This window comes from Channa argus, chromosome 1 (genome assembly GCF_033026475.1).
Source record: "Channa argus isolate prfri chromosome 1, Channa argus male v1.0, whole genome shotgun sequence".
In the NCBI taxonomy this organism is placed as follows: Eukaryota; Metazoa; Chordata; class Actinopteri; order Anabantiformes; family Channidae; genus Channa; species Channa argus.
Window position 1 is genome coordinate 656,772 of NC_090197.1, and position 14,372 is coordinate 671,143.

Genomic DNA, 14,372 nt, shown 5'->3' on the forward strand with positions numbered 1-14,372 from the left:
TGAAGTAAACACATCTGATAAGGTTCAAGTAGAGTGAACTACAGACTGAACACAGGACATCACAGGTTCGAATCTGCAGCTCATCAGTTTGACATGTCATCATCCTGGAAGCCGTGAAAAGACTCCAGATCACTGTCCCCTTCAAACACCAGACGCAGAGCCGTGGGACTTTTCATCACCAGCTCCTCTTTTTCCTCTTGCTGCTGCTCCATCTTCTCCTCCTGCCGTTTGCCCTCCTCCATTACCAGCATCAGCTCCAGACGCTCTGGTTCTGGTGTCTCCAGAGGTTGGACCAGAGCCTCTGCTAGAGCTTGGATCATCTCTGCTGCTTCCTGACGATCCTCCAGGTGCTGGTGGTTACACACGGAGATGAAGGACCTGAGGGGTCAGAGAGGAATAGGGACCTCTGAGAATCTTAAAGGTTCACACCAGGACCAAAAACTGATCCTTCTGACTGAAACATCATCACATATATAGTAGAACTAGACGTAGGAATACACTAATCCACTAGACTAAGCAGAGTAAGATGACACTAAAAATAAGATCCAGGGTGTCAGACCTGCGCAAGATGTTGGTCTCCGAGTTCAGAGTGGAGGACACTTCACTGAGCCAACAGGCCAAAGTCAGAGCCAGCTGATCCAGACCAAGACCATCTAGACCCCCCTGAGACACCAACTGACTCCACCGGGCCTGCACAGAATCAGCAGTAATCAGTACACTGTAATCAGCCTGTCTGACCTAGAAAACAGTCACTAAGATGAGAGACAGGAAATATGTGATTGTAATAAATATTTACTAAATCAAAATGTGTCAAAAAGTTAGAAAATATTTGATGAAGTTTCTTTTATAGAAGAGAAAAAACCTGTTAAATCTTTTTGAGTGAAAAAGTTTTAGTTGTTGTCAGACAGGTGGGCGTACCTGAAGGAAGTCTTTGAGCACCGGCGTCACGCAGACATCGAGTGGCTGCAGACGACAGCTGTATCCCGACGGTATGAGGACAGTGTCTGTAGAGACAGACGACAGACTCTGCCTAAACTCTTCTGTCTGGTGACCGCGATGGACATCCACCATCAGCAGAGCTGGGGAACCAGCCACACGGGGACACCACAACTGCACAAAGAGAGGAGAGGGTTGAGGCTCCACAACAAAAGGCTTTGCTTTCTGTGTGGTTAAACATATGGAAAGAAGCATCTGTTGAACAAACTGTGCAAACTGTACAAAGACAAAAGTACCAGAATACTACCCATATTTCTTTGATTTATTTTATTATTTTACTAATAAATAATATTTCAATGAGAACAATTAGCAGCAGAAATAATAGATGGCAGATGATAACAGACCATCCTCGCTGACTATAGAAACATTAAGTTCAGTATAAAATGGATTCTCAGACCTTGTCGATCCAGATCTGCAGACGTTCCTGGTCAGTGAAGCCATCCTGTCGAGCCTCCAACAGAATGTTCTGTGGAAACCCTTCAGGAATATGAGACGGAGCTCCTCTGAAGAACAGCAGGGGAGGCAGGAAGGTCCCATCAGACAGAGCGGCTAGGACGACGTCGAACGAGGGTCTTTCTCCTGAAGAACCAAACAGCTGGAAGGCTGCAGGGTTCTGGTTGTTGAATAAGTCTGAGTCAATGAAGATGGAGAACTCGTCCATGCAGCCCACACAGTGACGAGGGAGACCCTTACTCTGTATCTGAACAACAAACATAAAAAGATACTCACATCTGAAAATCTGTTGTGCAAAACAAGTTCAAATACACAAAGACAGACCAGGACAAGGACTAGGATGAGGACCGGGAAGGGTTGCCTAACAGGATTGTGACAGGTCCTATAGACAAACTGACCTGAGAGCAGAGCATCTGTATAAATGAGCGGCTGTTCTCTCTGATGCTTCTCGGCAACTTGTTTTTACGGTTGGTGCTGGTCATGGAGGGCTGCAGGCTGAGCCCGCGTCTCAACATGAAGTCCACAGTCCAGCTATAACAGTCCAGCTGGCTGCTGTCCTCTCCAAGAGCCGTCCTGGTGGTCTGCAGCAGGATTTCCTCGCTCACCATCAGCTGTTGCTCCCTCTGTCTTAGAACCCACTCCGCCATCTTATCCGTCCTCCAGTACCACGTCCTGTTGGCCAGCCCATGCTCCTGCTGCTCTGTCCATGACCGGATCACCAGGGGGGATGTGTGGTGCTGTCGAGATGCCTGAAAGATCCCGTGGCATAGAGAGGAGAGGACCACCGAAAGCTGGGACGCTGACAGAGGAGAGATTGCAGGCTGGGGAGAAAAAGGGTTCCATCTTTGATGAAACTGAATCTTACTGGTTTTGTCTGTTCAGATGGTTTCCTCTACACTGAACAGGTAATAAAAACATAGGTACAAAGGTCTGTTGGACTCAAGGGGTCACCTGTGACTCAGGAAAGGGTCACTAGGACCCTGCCACTTGATACTACTCGATGCCTGCGTGACACCGGTGCTCAAAGTCTTCCTTCAGGTATGCTCACTTGTCTGACAACAAAATCTTTTTCACTCAGAAAAATGTGACAGTTTTTTTTTTTACCTTCTATGACAGAAACTTCATCAAATACAGTGAGGACCCTTTTCTCACTCTCATTATTATGAAAGGGTCACTAGTCTCAAACACTAAAAAATGTCAAACTCACCTGTTTGGGTGGTGGGTGGGGCCCCAGGAACCTGATTGTCATGGCGGGTGGAGAGGAGAGAGGGGAGGGGGAGGTGAGGGACTTGACAGACAGCTGGGTGGAGGTCTGCCCAGATGGGAGCAGGTGGATTGGGATGAAGGCTCCAGGTCCACGACTACCTGGAGATATAACACTGGGGAGGCATATACATATAAACAGTTTGAGTTAAAATGACCGTGGATGTGCAGAAAAACAGAAGGAGAAGAATAATCGTGGTTCAAAGCTCAGGAAACACGGCCCAATGAAAACATTGTTAACTGTCCACTGAGACAGCCCCTTTAATAGTTACAGTCTACAACTACAGTTTACAAATGTTAAAGAAAATGGATCAGTTAAAACTTTGCAAAACAGTCAATTCCAATACAGTTGCAACTTTGAACTGTTTGCAAAACATATTAGATTAGTCATAATAACTATTTTAAGTTGGTGTAAAAGAGAATCCCCCACTTTTCAAAACATTTGCATTTTGTTGTTTCACAGCCTGACACTCAAAGTTAAACTCTATGGCCTCGATGCCAAACAGTACATCTGGTGGAAAGACTATACCAGGCACCATCCAAAGACCACCATACCTACAGTAAATGATGGAGGTGTTAGAATCAGGTTGTGAGGATGCTTCTCTTCAGCAGGGCCTGCGGCACTTGTCAGCTCAGAGGGGAACATAGATGGGGCAAAGTACAGTGAAATTCTTCAGGATGACCTGCTGCCCTGTTTCAGAAAGCTGGAGATGGGAAGAAGGTTTACCTTTCAACATGACTAAGAGCCAAAGGACACAGACAAACTGAGCATACAGTGTCTGAGGGAGACAAAGGGTAAGGTTCTCACATGGATAAGTCAAACCCAAAGACTGCAGTCCACCATTGGTCACCATCCACTCTGACTGAGCTCGAACACTTCTGTAAGTAAGAGTGGGCAAACATGACTCAGTCCAGGTTGGAGAAGTTTCCAAACAGACTTCAGACTGTAATTCTATGTTGTGACTTGTATTGAGTAAATCAAGCTGGAAAATGTCTTTATTTGTATTTTCTTTCAGACTGTGAAACAACAAAATGTGAATGTTTTGTGAAGGAGTCTTTTCTATGCCCACTGTATGTTCAGAGAGGAGTAAGGTGTGTTTTTTCCTACTTTTATTTGGATGTGAATGTGTGTTCACACAGGACAGAAATAAATAACTGAAGTGAGGATATTAGGTATTGTAGTAGTATAAGACAGGAACACATTGGTTTGTTTCATAGTTGAAAAGGTGTTTGTATAGGGTCAGATCAGTGTTTGTGGTGTTTACCTGTCAGAGGGTTGAGCTCCATTATCATTAGCTTCTGAAACAACAGACACAGTTTGGTCTGTGAGTCAGTCAGTTTGTTTTCATGCAGATAGAAACAGTCACACCGTCACACAATGGGTCTAATTTCTCCTTCTACATTTCTCTGACAGTAGATTCATTAAACTTGTAAACGTCTGGTCTTGGACTGATGAAAACCAACTGTGCATGGCATCTGATCTGTTTAGTTACTGTATCAGGCTCGTGTTCTGCTTCATCTGTGGGACAATTTCCTTTCAAGTGAAAAGCAGAATGCAACAGTTCAGTTTACCATGAGTCAAAGAGCTGTGTCTTCAACACTCACTGCTTTCCTGCAGACTAATCTATATTATTTTGCCTGAACATACAGCTTATGGGCTAATATATGCTGGGAGGACAGGCTCAATCTTACGGTTTTTCTTGTTTCCTGTCTACTTCACCTTTTCAAAACAGTTAACACACAGGTAATACTAACAAAACATTAAAAACATGCCAAAAAAACATTTGTTTCTGTCACTATACAGATACAATCTGTGTGCCAGACTTTTAAAGTAAGTTCAAGGTGTATTTTACTCTACTGCTGCATGTATACACAGATTTCCAGGAACCAGGTTTATTAAATACATACAAACATTATTCTACGATTACCTCTGAGTACTCTGGTTATTTCAGTTTGTTTGTGCCAATGCCAAAGTTTGTGTACGTGGGTGTTAGTTACCTGCTTCTGTTGAAATGACACAGTCATGTTTAGGTCTGTCTAACAAGTGATTTGCCATCACATCTCCTCTGCTGGTGGAAAATTTACATGACACACACTTTAACCTCAGAGCCAACCTAAAACACACACACACACAAGGTTAGTCACGTCTCAGCTCTAAATGATTAAACGAAATTCACTGACTGAATACATTTCTCTAAATGTTCAGTTCTCTGACCCTCCACCCATATTTCTGCTGTCAGATAATCCAACAGTCTTAAACCAGGTAGAACTGGCAGTGAGACAGAAAACAAAGTGAAATCTTTAAGAACAGAACACAGTACCTTTGGTCTGATTGGAAGATGGTTCTGTACTGAAGATGTTTCCTGCAGGTCGCATGGTTACTGTGCAAACAGACATTCAAACATTTTTATTTTCAGGTAATTTACACACTAATGAAAATATAAAACATGATTATAACTAAATTCTATTTCTGCCAATATATCCGTTAAATGTTACACACTGCAAATTCAACTATGCAACACTTCATCTTTATTGTCTGCAGGTGTAGACCTACTTGATCATGTGGTTGGCGTAAGAGGTTGAGCAGCAGGTGATGAACCTGCACAGGGAGCAGTGGACCAAAGAAGGGAAGTGAGTCCGGAAATCCCGGACCCAGCAGAGACATTCCACACATCGATCAGATGGTCGCTGGACACTGAGACAGAGATAGGAAGATTCTTAAATTTTAACTTTAGCACTGATTGAGATCAACAGAGCTTTGTTTTAGCTCCATCTGTACTCCCTCCAGGTGTGTTACCTCTTTTGGCTAAAGTTGGACAGGAGTGAACCCAGACTCTCCACTGTTTTCCTTTTAGGAGCTTCCTGTGTGAGTGGAGGGGGCTCAACATCCACCACCTGAAACGCAGAAGAAAATCAGCAGGAACTCTGATTTCACACATCAAGTCAGGTGTGTTTTCAGGTGTTGAAGGGTAAAACTACAGGTGAGGAAAATGTTCCACATAGCTGTTCAGTAGTACTCTCTACATATGTCAGTACCACAATAATGTGCGGTATTATCTGGTTAATCAGAGTTAGTCACGCAGGAGTTTGTGCTGAGCTCTGCATGATTTAAAGCTCTTCACAGACAAACCTTGGACAGAGCAGCAGGTTTCTTCGGTGCTTCATCAGTCTTACATTGTCCAACCACAGAGTATGTCCTCACAGTCACCTAAGGAGACGCACACACACTACATCTTCATGTGTAATCAAATTACTCTTCTGATAAGTCTGAAAACTTTTGAACTGTACAGTAGCAGAAGATGCTGCTTCATGACCTTCATGATTGCTTTATTAGAGTCTGAGGTGTCTTCATTTAAAATACCTCAGTGGAAAAAACTTACATCCACTTATATTTATTTCAGATACAATCATGTTAATTTTGTCAGTCGGGGCCTGTCTCATTGTTTTGTTTCCCGGGAATCTGAATAATGAATAATCCATTGAAGTGAGGAGGTTTACTTTGGTTCCAGCTTTGAGCCCGGTGAGTTGAGGTGGTCTGATGTGGGTCCTGTGATGCAGTGTGCCGTGCTCTACTCGTTCTTTAACATACAGGAAGTGGAGACGACACTTATCACAGCCAAACACGTGTTTCCTCTGAAAACACACAAACATGTTAGTTTGATTTTAATCGGGGTCAGGAATTTGGTGCAGAAACTTTTCCAAACACAAATAGATCTAGAACAGCGACATACTGCCACACATATGATCTACACCTACACCAAACAAACCCAAGTTCTCATCTTGTCTCCCTGGTTTTATAAACAAAACTCAACTTAAAAACACCACGGCTCAATATCTTTAATTCATCTGACCTACTGATATGTATTTATTTAAGTGTAACTGCATAGTACTATCCGACAGTACAGTGTTTACCTGGTGTCTGGCAAAGTGTTGCTGATAGCAGGTGTTACTGCACAGTACTCTGAGACAGTACTGACACAACAGGTGTTTGGTGTCAGCATGAGCCTCCTGGAAGTGAGCCCAGATGTCTGAGTAGAACGATGACCTGAAGTCACACACCTGCAGACACACACAGGGACAGGTTACATATCAGATAGCAGATGCTGTGTGTAAGTACATTGTAGATAAAAAAAAGTGTCCTCTCAGACCTGGCAAACGTAGGGCATCTCTCCTGGTTTGTGAGTATTCTTCATGTGCCACAGGAAGGCCAGCTCACTGCTGAAGTCCAGCTCACAGATCTTACATGTGGCTGTGGAATCAACACAAACACTTCACTAACAACAAAAACATTTACTGGCTGCCGATTTGGAACATTTGTCTCATGGTGGTCATTCTCTTCATTATTTGATATAATTATTAACATATTATTTCTGTGTTGTGTAGGTGTAAGTTACACACCTGTGGACTCGCACTGACTGTGAACAGCCTCCAAATGGCACTGCAACTTGAACGGAGACAGGAAGCGACGGAAACAGTGGGGACAAGAAGGCAAACTGTCCATGTCTCCGTCCTGCTGAGACATCATTGACACGTGCTGCTGCATGTGACTCATCAGCCTGACAGCCAGAGGGACAGCAGACATTAACAGACAGAAAAGTGTGATAGTGGTAATACGCAGTTGTACAATCTGGTCCTAAACAATGTGGAAGGTTTTCGTCATTTTCTTTGACATGTCTAGAGAGATTTAGCTTAGGAGCCTGATCCATTAGAGAGCAACATCACCAACAACTTTTGGGTTCCTCATTAAGAAGAAACAACCTGCTGGTGAGAAAACAACTTAGTTGGACATTACAATTATTTCCTTTGAAAAACATAGAACTTTACAACAGGTGGCCATCTCCCCTGCAATATAGATACATATGGACCTGTCTGTACAATGTATCTTAGTCTCACTTGATGTTGTTGCTAAGCGTCTTGGGACAGTGGATGCAACGGTATGGCCCAGTGAACTTCTGACCAAGCACATTGGGTTTGGTGGAGCTCCGTCCAGGAGCAGAGCCATAATAAAAGTCTTCCACCAGTATAACCAGTTTACCCTGCGAGGGGTCTGGTAGGGGTTCAGACCGGTCCAGCTGGGGGCTACTGATGGTGGGGGGGGGCGTAGGGCTGGTGTACTGGTCTGACAGGAAGTCATCAGATGGTTTGTATGTCCTCCGAGGAGGAGAAACTACTTTAGGCTGAAGGAAAGACAGAAAGGGAATCAGACAGATATGAACGACGTACAAAAAACAAAAAAATAAAAATGTTTTAATTGATGTCACTCTGTTGTCAGTGAGACTTGTTAAAAGCCTCACCACAGAGAGGCCTGGTCGAGTCTTGGACACCTTAGTAAAGGCCTGAGTGTCTCTGGAGGGCTTGGAGGTTTTGCTCTTATCTCTGCTCTTCCTGCGGTTTCTGTTCTTCCTCTTCAGGTTCTTTAGACTCTGAGCGATGACAGGGCTGCAGAGCTACAGGACAGACATCACCAAATTAGTCACACTGTCTGAAAATGAAGACCTGTGGTCCTTTCAGAGGTAAGAATGTCTTTAACACAATCCTAACTAGTGTGACCAGTACCACTCTGCACTGATCATACACAAACATCTGTCTCTGTGCTTAGACATGCAAGGTAATAAACAGAAATAAGTGTAAAAGACTCCTTCCTGAATTTAGACTGACAAGCAAGAAATTGTAACACTGGTGTCTCTTTTTCTGCACATCGCTTTTACAGTTTCCTGTAGGGTCATTCTGGAGTGACTGCAGAAGCTGAACTTACACACATGAATCCTCTGAGCTCTGTGATCGGTTTATACTGAGACATGCAGACCACACAGTCTGGAGGAGAGACAGGCCCCAGCTCACCTGAGGACACAATACAGAGAGTAATCGGAGAACTTTAAGACCTTTTTAGACCAAAGACGAAAGCAACTTATGATCTATTTCACATCAACATTGGCAACAATGATGACGATTTAATGATTTAAAGACTCTTTGTTTACACCGACTTAGCTTTAACAGGATGTAGCTGATAAAGCAACCCCTCATTCATACCTTCAACTTTCAAACACAGGCTTTCGAGTCAACAGTGAGATTAATCATACCTTTGCGCAGCAGCTTGTTACAAGCCGCAGGTTTGCTGCTGCTCTTAGACCGGGACTTGGTCTTCTGCGATGTCAAGCACTTGGTCTTTAGGGGGGAGGGCTGGGGTGGGCTCTTCAGGCTGGTCAGGGACGGGCTGGGTTTGAAGTTGACGTTGTGGTCACTTAACACTTTCTGAGCTGCTTCACCCGAGATCACACCTGGATCAACAGTTAATAAAAGATTCATAATTTCCAGAGTCTCAGATGTGACTAAACAAGTCATATCTGGGTGAATAATAATGAAAATGGCTGCTGCTCTAATCACATACCAACAAAACAAAATGTAAATACACAAAAAAAGAAACAGAAAAAAATAAAGTCAAGCATAAAAAAACACAGCTACTACAGAATCCTCCTCCCACAGTGCAGGTGCTGTGTGCTGTACCTGTTATGATGGGGGTGGGGGCAACCTCAGGTCCAGGTTGAAGTGGAGCACCAGGGGGACTTGGAGGTGTGTTTGAGGGGAGGGTGGTTGTAAGGGAGGCAGTGGTGCTGATGTGGTGGGTGCCTGCAGGGCTGCGGACTGTCAGGGTGACGGGGATCTGGACTGTGGTAAAGCCGCTGGCTGATCCTCCTGGATGAGAACGCAGCTTTAACTCCGCACCTCCACCTGCAGGAGCCACACAAACCCTGTACTTAGTCGAATAACACATCAATTGGTCAATTACTGGTTTACATTGAGGTTATTGACGCATTAATGAGTATATGCAGCTCCCAGTCAAATGTGGTGTAGTACAAGATTCCCCTCTAGAGCATAGAAAGAAAAGTAGTATAAAAATATAAAAAAAAAGTATAAACTAGAGGTAGTATGTGCATTATTGTCAACCACTGTTATAAATCAGATGTTCCAATTTGCAGACAAAAGAGAAATAAGAGTTGTTCTGCTATGTGAGATGCTTAAAGAGAAATTAGCCTGTGGTGTAACCGATAAAACCTCACACACTCATATATAAAATGTTGACAGATGTATTTTAAAACTTTTACTGGGAGCACAGAATTCCTACAGTGTAGTACCGGTACTTGAACGTCATTAAGGGTTTATGTAAAAACAGTTTGACGTAGGCTAATGTGTACTGACCTCCAGGCAACAGAGGAACCAAATGACCGTTCACCATGAATCCCAGAGGAGCAGCTGCAGACTGGAGGAAGTGACATCATCACTGAAGGAACACTGTTAACAACAAGATAAAGTAATTCTGTGCATCGTGTTCCTGTAACCTTCATTGGGTTGTTGAGCGTGGGGGGGCTGCAGCTGCTGACTGGCTGGATAGGGATTGGGATGATCCGGACTGGTGTGGGGTCAGTTTCCTCCTCCACGTGTGATGCACTGACAGCAACATCCAAACCTACACAGACACATTTTTACTCAGCTGCACTAAGACTTCAGTCCTCTTTTTGACTTGTGAGAGTGACTGGCATTTTTTTTGTGATTGGCTGTGGTTTCAGAGCCTTCACCTTACACACCAGCAGCATTGCAAATCAGAGAATACTGCTCATTATTTGAGGATTCTGAAAAATCATTTACATTTGGATTAGTGTTTAACAAGACATTTTTCAGTGGATGGAAAAAATTAAAACTTTTATTTCTGTTTTACACAAATTTTAGATCTTCACCATCACCCTCTTCGTTTCTGCCTATTGGCTGAGGCCAAAACTCCTCTTCATCACACTCCATCAGCAGATCAGCAGCACCACCTGCTGCTGCCTCCACTTCCATTGTCAACTGCTCACCTGGAGGAAAACACCACAATTAATATGTCAATAAAAAAATAATATTATCAATAAACTAATCTAAACAGCTTAACAGCTGCTGATGCTGTAGTGATCACTGATCTCTGTGTACTGTCACACCTCCTAAAATTTGTTAAATTGTACATATATAATTGTAATATAAAAGCAGAGTTGGGACTGACTGCCATTAATTTAGTCCATAAAATGAAAACCTACAGTCTCACTAGATGATATGAAAAATGTAAAACTCAAAGATTTCAGTTCACTGCCATGGAGAAAGGCAGAGCAGCAAATTCAAACATTTTAGAGGATGAGGAAAATTAATTCTGAAGCTTATTAATCGACTAATTGTTGCAGATTCCTGATTCAAACTTGAAAGTTTCTCATTCTTTCTTGCAAATGTTGGTTTTAGAAACTGGCTGAGACAAGTGCTGGTGTGCAATTATTTAGGAAAATAATTTCCAATTGCAGTTTATCTGATTATCTGGTTATATATTCAAGAAGGTTGGTCGGTCAGTGAAATGTCAGAGATAATGTCAGTAATAATGTCCAAACATACCTCATTTAGATTTTAATAACTGTGTTTGATCTACATTTTGATCTCACATAAAATGTTTTAGTAAATAGAGCCAGAGGAGTCACAGACTTTTAATGGAAAACACTGAATCTTTTTCAGAAAAATGTACAAAATGGTTTAAGGAACCCAACAGTTAGGTTATGGGCTGTTGGGGATTCAATGTCTTGCCAAGGGACACTTCAACATGTGGTCGGAGGAGCGTGGCGCGAACCTGTGTCTTTATGTTCGGCCACTCTGCCACTCTACCAACTGCCGCCCCATTTCCTAACACCTGCCTAATTTATCTTAAAATCTGTTGATTGATAAATATTATCTGTGGGCTATAATCAGACTAAGTAATCAAAAATTAATCCATCTGTCAGATATCAGCATATTATGATAATAATTTCATAGTCAGTTATCAATGAAAAACTAACTGGTCATCTACTGTCAGGTTTTCTGTCACAGTGAACTGAAGAATTCTGGATTCTAAATAAAACAAACACACAGTACTGAGTTGAAATAAAGAAAACCTGCCTGTTCACCCAGACAGACCAAATTCGAATATTCTATCGATGTGTTACACTGAAACTGCAGGAAAAGGCTCAGTTACATGTCAAGAAAGTTCATTGTTACTGCTTATAATCAGACTTGATTAAATCCTGTAGTGACAGTTTGTTTACACGGCATTGACACAGCATATCTTGCAGATACTCTGTCTTTGGTATATTACAGAGCATAAACATGTTATTATATATATAAAAAAAACCGAACTAAGCAGATAAGTTTCTAACTGATTTTTTAATTATATCATTAATTGTTTGTGAGGAGGCGTCTGTCATTTTAAGTTGAACCTGAACTGTCATTTGATGTTTGTGGACACAGATGAATTATTTTCCTCCACCTTTGGAGCTGACTGTGAAAATATATTATAATTCCCACTGGAAGTTGTTTTATAAGTTGCCAGATATGCCCATCTAAATCTGGTGTGGGGTTTAACCTGTAGCTCATACATGTGTCACAAATTGAACAGGTTTCCAGCATCTTAGGAATAATGAAAATATTCAGAGCTACTTCTCTTTCTGCTTATATTGTTGTTTATGGTTATGTTGTCATGTTAATGGAATAGTTTATTATATAATCTATGATTTTATAAATCTGTACTGTACTATTGTAACAATAACTACTTTTACAGGCTGAGTATATGAACAATCACATACCTCAGGCTACACTTTTCTGTTATACTGTTACTGAACAGACTCTAATGTATTTTATTGTAAAATACCTACATTGGAAAATGTTGCCACAAGAAATTACCTTCCACATTAATATTGTTTAACTGTTATTTTCTTATTCGTTCTTCAGGGTCACAGTGTAAACATCCTGGTGACTGCTAAAAGTTAGCTTGTTAATTGGAGATGTGGCAGAAGGGATTTCACTTTCCTGTCACCTTTACAATCACAACACTGACATGCACCATTACTAATAACTAATGTTGTTTCAGTGTCTTTACTCGTTTATTACTTTGACAGAAGTGAATAAACGTTCGAGAGGACATTGCATTTATGGCATTAGCTTAGCTGGTTAGCAAGCTAAGCAAACATGCTAATGTCTTATTCAAATACAATTAAAGCAAATTATGTAAACAGAGCAGCAACATAGTATGCTAAATACATAACATTACAGACTTTACACTAACTTTCAAAACTTGATGTATTAAAACTAATTGTTGAATTTTGTGTTTCTGTAATACAGGGGCCAGCTCTCCACACTGAACCCCTCCTTATTCAGTTTAGCATTCAGCTTCCAATGCTAACAAGCTACCCAGCTAGCATAGCAACTAACTCAGTGGCTTCAATACATCTGCATAATATCGGCTTTAAAAGTTAAGTGGATGTTTGCTTACCTTATGTAGAGCGTTTATATGCTAAGTAAATACTTATTCCGTAAAAAAGTCAATTTTATTCTGTCTACTTCAAAAAATAAACGCTGAATCTTCACACTGGGAGCAGTTATCATTTAGCACCGAACAACACACCGTCTGAGCTGTTTAGCGTGAGCGTGTCCCTACTATTGTATCGCTCCGCCACTTCCCGTCCTCCTGCTGAACGTTGGAGAATGAAGGCGGAGAGATATGTTTCTGCCTGTGAAGGCACAACAGCCATGTTTATATTGATTAAAAATACTTAAAAGTTCAGAAGTGTATGTATATCACAATGACATGTTGGTGGAAATACGAGTACAATACAGCTTGATCTCAATACAACTTTGCCAACACTGTTTAGCTCATTGTCGGACAGAACCAAGTGCTTGCTAAGGCACAGCTGCTTGTAAATAACACGGGGAACAGTTATTTTACTTCCATGAGGTGCACGCGAACTCTTAACCGTGTCTCGGTTGTGTTGCAGCTACAGTGATTGGTGCGCGCTAGTTGCAAGCTAACTGTTAGCTTACAAAGCGCAATAAAACTTATTATTGCTTAAGGCTGCGGTCATTCCCTGCTGCTGGGTCCTTGCTCTGACCCTTCCAACAGCCCCAGATTGTTAGCAAACATCCGGCTACAGAAGTTACCACCGACTTCTGTAAATGTTGATTCATATTTTATTACCCCGATTATTCGGTATAAGAGTTAGAAGAGTGTGACGTTATCCATCAGCGTTTAAATAAACTTACGACTTTTAAATAAAGCTTGTTAATTAAGTACGAGGTGGAGAGGAAACTTAAGATGTGACCTAAGTTTATGGTAAAACGTGAAGGGCCCAAACGGGAGGAGAACCGCATATATAGCGTCAGTACATGTGAATATAGTTAAAAATAAAAATATCGGTTTACGAATCAGTTTTAAACTTTTCACAATGATACTTGTTAGCTGCTATTAGCTAGCCTAGTATTACCATGAAATGCAAACTAATTATGCCACATTATTCTCAACACAACAATAAATATGTACAATTCAGGCCAACTACACGTTCAGGTGTAGTGTTTCTCTGTTGTGCTAATTAGCAGGTAAGTGATTGCTAACGTCTTTGGCAGGTAGCAGCTAGTTAGCTAGCGTTAACTTGCTAAACCCTTTGAATTATGAAAATATACAACAAAATGAATTTGTGAAATTACTTATTCTAATAAAATATTTATCCATCTCTCCTGCCTTAACACTAATATTCTGGTTGTCAGACTATTGTGCTCTACTAGATTTGTATATACAGCAGTTTAAACATGTTTACACATATACAGTATATTACATGATTTGTGCC